Below are 6,427 nucleotides of genomic sequence, written 5' to 3'. Positions count from 1 at the left end.
TCTAATAGGAAGAAATAGGAGATATATAGATATATACAAATACATTACTAGTTAGATTGAGGGCAAAGTAGGAGTCTCAGAAAATAACATTTTATTTATTTATACAGTGCTTTAAGGTTCACAGAGTGCTTTCCTCATAATAACTATGTGAGGTAGTAGGCAGTAGAAGAAATATGAGATATGGGGCAGCAGGTGGGGAATAGGACCTAGGAAGGATTCTCAAAAATCAGAAAATCTTACAACCAGAAGGGACTCTAGTCGAACCCTTGCCCACCAAAGAATCCCCCCTACATCGCAGCTGACAAGTGGTCTTCTACATCTAAGATTCCCAAACTGTGCACTGTGGCATCCCAGGATGCCAAAGTGAACTCACAGGGGCATAAAGGGATATTTATATTTTTCACCTAACTGCTTAATGCATGGAACTGCAAGGTAAATTTCCTTTGGGCTAAGAGTACCATGAAAAAAATTACCAAGACATCAAGGATGCCACGAATGAAGAAAGTTTGGGAACCTGTGATCTACATGAAGACTTCCACAGAGAGGGCCCCCACTAACTCCCCAGGCAGCCCACATTTGGGGATACCTCTCATTTTTAGGTGATACTGGCTGAGATCATGCCTAAGTTTACTACTCTGTTACTTCCACTATTGCTGTTGGTTCTTCTGTTGGGGTCCAAACCAAACAAATCTAATTCCTCCTCCATGTAGCATCCCTTAAAATCCTTGAAGAGGTCTATCATGCTGGAGGAGGAGCATTAAAGGAAGAGAGAAATTTCAACAAGTGAGAAGATTGTAGAGGCAGGGAATTCTAGGCATAGGAGATCAGATGTGTGAAGACAGAGAATCAAGAGAAGCCAGGGCACGATCCAGGAATAACTAACTATTAGATCTAAGGATTCATTACACAAATGTCTCACTTGCCTGAAATGCTGCCATTTTCTTTTTTGTTGTTCAGTCACGTCCAACTCTTTGTGACTCTTGGCAAAGACACCAGAGTGGTTTACCCTTTCCTTCTTCAGCTCATTTTGCAGATGAAGAAACTGAGGCAAACAGGGTTTAAGTGACTTGCCCAGGATCATACAACTAATAAGTGTCTAAGACCAGATTTAAACCCAGGAAGATGAGTCTTCCTAACTCCACACTCAACACTCTAACCACTGAGCCACCTAGCTGTCCCAATTCTACTATTAGGGAGTTGCTACTTTAACTAAAACTGCTGCCTTTCCAAGTGCCCTCTTTCAAAACACCAATATCCCTGAGTAACTGAGGTAGGATCAATCTGCTGATGTCAGTCATTCACCATTGGTGTGAATTAGTTTATTAGATCCATTTATCCTAGGGAAGTTAGTAGAGGGCGAGGTCCTAAAGAGATGAGAGTTTCATTGAAGAGAAAGATGGTTTCAGGACATGTGGCATTCATGGCCAAGTAGAGTTGATATGGGCAAGTACCATAATGAGCATTAAATGGGCCCTGAATTTCTAGGTGGCTATAGCAGGAGGGAGAAGAGAGCCATTACCAATTTCACAGTTTTGTCGAGAACTGACCCTATTCTTGAGCTGGGACAGACACTAGCAAGTCATGTATGGTAGAGCCAACTGGACCAAAGCAAACCAGTTACTACAGTCTCTAATCTGAGGTCAGTTGACTTTTATTAAGGGATGCCTGAGGAGGGTCATATTTCTAGTTAGCCTCAAACAAGAGGCTACCCTTGTCTTGTCTGCCTACCTGTATTACAAGCTAAGTGGTAGTGTGGATAAAGCACCAGGCCAGGAATCAGGATGATGAGTTCAAATCCAGCCTCACAACACTTACTAGCTGCGCGACCTTGGGCAAGTTACTTAACCCCATTGCCTCAGTTTCCTCATCGGTAAAATGAGCTAGAGAAAGAAATGGCAAACTACTCCAGTATATTTGCCAAGAAAAGCCCAAGAGGAGTCACTGGAGAATAGGACATGATTGAAAACAACTGAACAAGTAAGGTAGCACATGTATCACACTGGCTCTGTCCATTCCTCCTTCTCTGCCTCATTCCATCCTTTCTTCATGCTTCTATTCTTCCTTCTCTCCTTCATGCCATTCCTCCATCTCTTCCTCTCTTCATTCCTTTCTGTCTCCTTCCCCCCTACCTTCATCTGTTCCTCCATCTCTCCTTCCCTCTCCTCCTGATCCCAGTATTTTTTTCCCTTATTGTCCTACGAAAATTAGTGATTAGAAAACATATAGAATGACATAAATTCAGAGCATTTCAGATCTAGAAAATACTCAAGATCGTATAGTTCACTCCCCTACTCCTAAAATTCCTGAAGGTCTCCAGATGAAAATTCTTGAGGATGGGGTATATTTTGACAACAGAAACTCCAAGAACAAGATAGCAGGGATACTTACAAAAAGCAACTCATTCCAACTTCTCACACATCATTGTTGATTCTTTCCCTCACTGCTCCCTCCCCTGTGCAGGTGAAGGGTGGGTCTGAGTACTTTGCGACCAGTCCACCCATCACCATGAGAACAAGCCAGATTGAACCCACTCTAGATTATACAGCAATACCCATAGTTGTTCCTCTTTCCTGGAGAAGAAACTTTGAAGATTCCAAGAGTCATTCCAGGCCTATAGTTTCACCTGATCCCTGAGTAAAAGATGTTCATGAAGGTTTATCCCATGCTGAATACCAATGCCTGTGTCTCAGAGTCAGGCATCTGTTCCTGGGGCAATACCTGGTAACACTCAGCTTCTCTTTCTCTGTATCTCTTAGATCTGTCCCCTCGTTTTATCTCCCTTCTCCTCCCTTTCTCTTCTTTGTCCTTTGTTCCTTCCCTCTTACCTGCGCCTTAGAGCTGCCTTTGGCATGACTGGGCATTGCTTTATCCCACTGGCAGCACCAAGAGATAAAGAGGTTAAGCTGAGGATCATGTGTCTCATAGACCTCAATCTGTTAATGGGGGACTCCAGCCTAAGAGACACTTTATGGCCCCCTAAAGACATCAGCCAGCACTTCACTCCTTGGTCACAAACACATCCAGCAGATGGTTTGTAGTGACTATACACAAACAGGGGAAACATTCCTCTTTTCTCGGGAACCTCCTAGAAGCCAAAGTCAGAGAGTGGTTCTTAAAGATATAAAGAGAGTTCAGTGAGTCCAAATATTGTTTGAAATGGGCTTGTGGCATGGCCTGATGGCATGCTGATAATAAATAGTACAATTTCATAAATCAAGGTAATGAAAAAAAAACCACTCCCAAATCTCATGTTGGCTAGGAATTAGTCTTTTATTACTTCTTCAGTTATTTTTAAGATTTCCACTCTCTATACTCATTGTAAATACACAAAGCATATTGACCAGACCAATGTGACAAACAAGGGGACTTCTTACCTGAACCCTTATGATACCCTTGGGAACCCCCACCCCAGAGAAATATGGACTGGATGACAATACAGGTACGTGGATTTGGAACAGAAGGAAACCTGGTCTTAAAATATTCAAAGGGTCATCGTGCGAAAGTATGAGTTAGTTGTTTGGTGCCAGAAGTTATGAAACCTAAGACTTAGCTCGGCAAAAGGGAAAAACTTCCTATTACCTAAATCAATCCAAAAGCAGTATGGTCTGCCTTGGAAGGTAGTGAGTTCTCTGTCATGGGAGATAATCAAGCAGATAATGTATGACCATTTGTTGGGGATGATTTGGAGAGAATTCCCTTATAGTTTCACGTTGGCTTTCATAGTCTCCCAAGTTCCTTCCAACCGTATAATTGTTTCTATGGCAGGGCCAATGTGCACTTGGTTTCCAGATGCCACAGAATAACATGGCTGCCCTTCAACCTTTTCTGCAATGGGAGCCTCCCCTCACTTGACCTTGTAAAATATTACAAGTCAGACTTGCCTCACTCAGAGCCAGGCAGTCCTAGGCTGGAATTCTGCCTCCCATTTACTAGCTGTATGACCCTGGGCAAGTCATTTACTCCTGTTTGACTCAGCTTCTTCATCTGTCCGATGAGAATAACCGCGGCACTGCCTATTTTAGAGATGGGTGAGAATCACCTCAGTTACTGTATGTAAAGTAGCTTGAAGCCCGGAAAAGCTCTATACAAATGTTGGCTATTATCTTAAACTGGTATTGGAGAGGCCTCGGGAGAGAGAGCACAGGTGCCTTGTTTTACATGTTCTCAACACCGGCCAGGTTCTGCTAAAAATATTTTAAGGTGCTTAAGAAAAATCTCATTACCTGCCACAAATCTCTGGTTTCGGGGAAAAAAACACCAGTGCTCAGAAGTGAGGCAGCTAGGTGGCACGAGCCCTAAAGTCAGGAGGCCCAGAGTTCAAATCCAGCGTTGGACATTTACTAGCTGTGTGACCCTGGGCAAGTCACTTAACCTTGCTTGCCTCAGTTTCTTCATCTGTAAAATAAGCTGGAGAAGAAAATGGCAAACCACTTCAGTATCTCTGCCAAGAAAACCTCAAATCGGGTCACCAAGAGTCGGACGCTCCTGAAAGGACTGCACAGCAAATGCTCAGAATAGCCTGCCTCACCACCATTCCCTGCCCTCATGTGAGGCATCCTGCCACTCTGAGCAAGGGGAAAAAAGTCGGTGATAATTGGAAGGAATGATTAGGTTGGTGAGCCAGGCAAAACCGTTTCACCAATCTCCTGCTCTTCTCTATATTCATCAGTCACCCTTCCTTTCGGTGCAGGAATACTCCATTCTATTCATGAACCGCAAGTTGTTCAGTCATTCCCTAACTGACGGGCATCTTTGTTTCTCATTCTTTGCTATCACAAAAAGTGCTGCTATAAATATTTTGTTACATGGAGACTTTCTTGGTATCAGTGGCCTCCCTGGAATATAAACCCAGTGGTGGACGATCTAGGTCAAAGGATGAGGATATTTATTTGTTATTACAGTAGTTTTCTGATTGATCTTCCTACTTCAAATCTCTCCCTACTCCAGTCCACCTTCCACTCAGCTGAAGAGCAGTTCCAACCATGCCATGAGCCTCACCTCCCTTCAATAAATTCCAACGGCTCCCTATCACCTCCAGGATCAAGTATAGAAATCTTTACTTGGCTTTCAAACATCTTCACAATCTGGCCCTTTTCTACCTTTAGAGTCTTCTTATGCCTTCCTCCCCTCTACACACTCTTCAGTCCAGCAACACCAGCCTTTCTGCTGATCACTGATCCCTCCATCTAATGACTACATCCTTGTTCTGGCTGGCTGCCCTCTGTGCTGGGAATGCTCCCTCTCCTCACTTCTACCTCCTGACTCCCCTCCAGACTCTGCTTAAACTCAAACCTTCTACAAGGGGCCTATCTTTGTCCTCCCCCAATTCTATTGCCTCCCTTGCCCCTACTGCTTCATACATACATACATACATACACATATGTATATACGTATGCATATATACACATATGCATATGTTAAACATATATTGAATATACATATGCATGTATATATGTACATATGTGTGTATGGATATATACGGGGAAGACAACATGGAAACTGTACGTACACATATATACGTATACATACAGTATGCAGTTTCCACATATATATATATATATATACAGTATGCCCATATGTATGGAATGTACAGTTTCAGTTTGTACACTTTCCATGTTGTCTCCCCCCAGCCTTTTAGAAGGTGACCTCCTTGAGTGTTTGCTTTTTTTTGTATCCCTGTATTTATCATAGTGCATGGCAAATAGTAAACAACTAAATGCTTGTTGAAGGGCTGGCTGACTGACAGTCTAGTATATGAGAAGCACACAGGCCAGAAGAGTGTGGATAGATTGGGGCAAAGCCATTATCACTATGGGGGGTGTGCGGAGGAAGAATCAACAGTACAAACCTGAATAATGGATGCATAGAGAATGTTAGAAATAGCTTCTGGGCAGAGTAAAGTGGAGGGTCATTTGTTCAGTCTAACTCTTCTTAATCCCATTTGGGATCTTCTTGGGGAAGATACTGCCATTGGGGAAGATACTGGTCTGCCATTTCCCTCTCCAGTTCTTGGGGAGGAATGGAGGACTGAATTGTCTCAGTGAAGGCCCACTTAGATAACATCAATGTTATCAAGGTTGTCTACTCAATATAATGGTGGGACTTTCTCCAGCGCCCTTCCTCTCCCATTCTCTTGATTTCAAAAGCTCTTTAAATAAAGCTACTGTGTGACATTACTACAGCTGTCATGGGAAAATAATTGCATTGTTTTATTCCTGGATTGGGGGCTACCAAGGGATAACATCTGTGAGGATTCATTCCCTTTCTAACATAATGGCACTAGAGCAGTGGTTCTTAACCTTAAGTTCGTGGACCCCTTAGGGGCCTATGGATTTCAGAGAGTCTTGCAAACTTGGGTGAGAAAAAGGACAACATCTTTATTTCTATATAGTTGGTTTCTTTTGTAATTCTATGTATTTTAGGCATT

Source organism: Trichosurus vulpecula, chromosome 7 (assembly GCF_011100635.1).
Source record: "Trichosurus vulpecula isolate mTriVul1 chromosome 7, mTriVul1.pri, whole genome shotgun sequence".
Lineage (NCBI taxonomy): Eukaryota > Metazoa > Chordata > Mammalia > Diprotodontia > Phalangeridae > Trichosurus > Trichosurus vulpecula.
Note: the sequence above shows the minus strand (reverse complement) of the source record.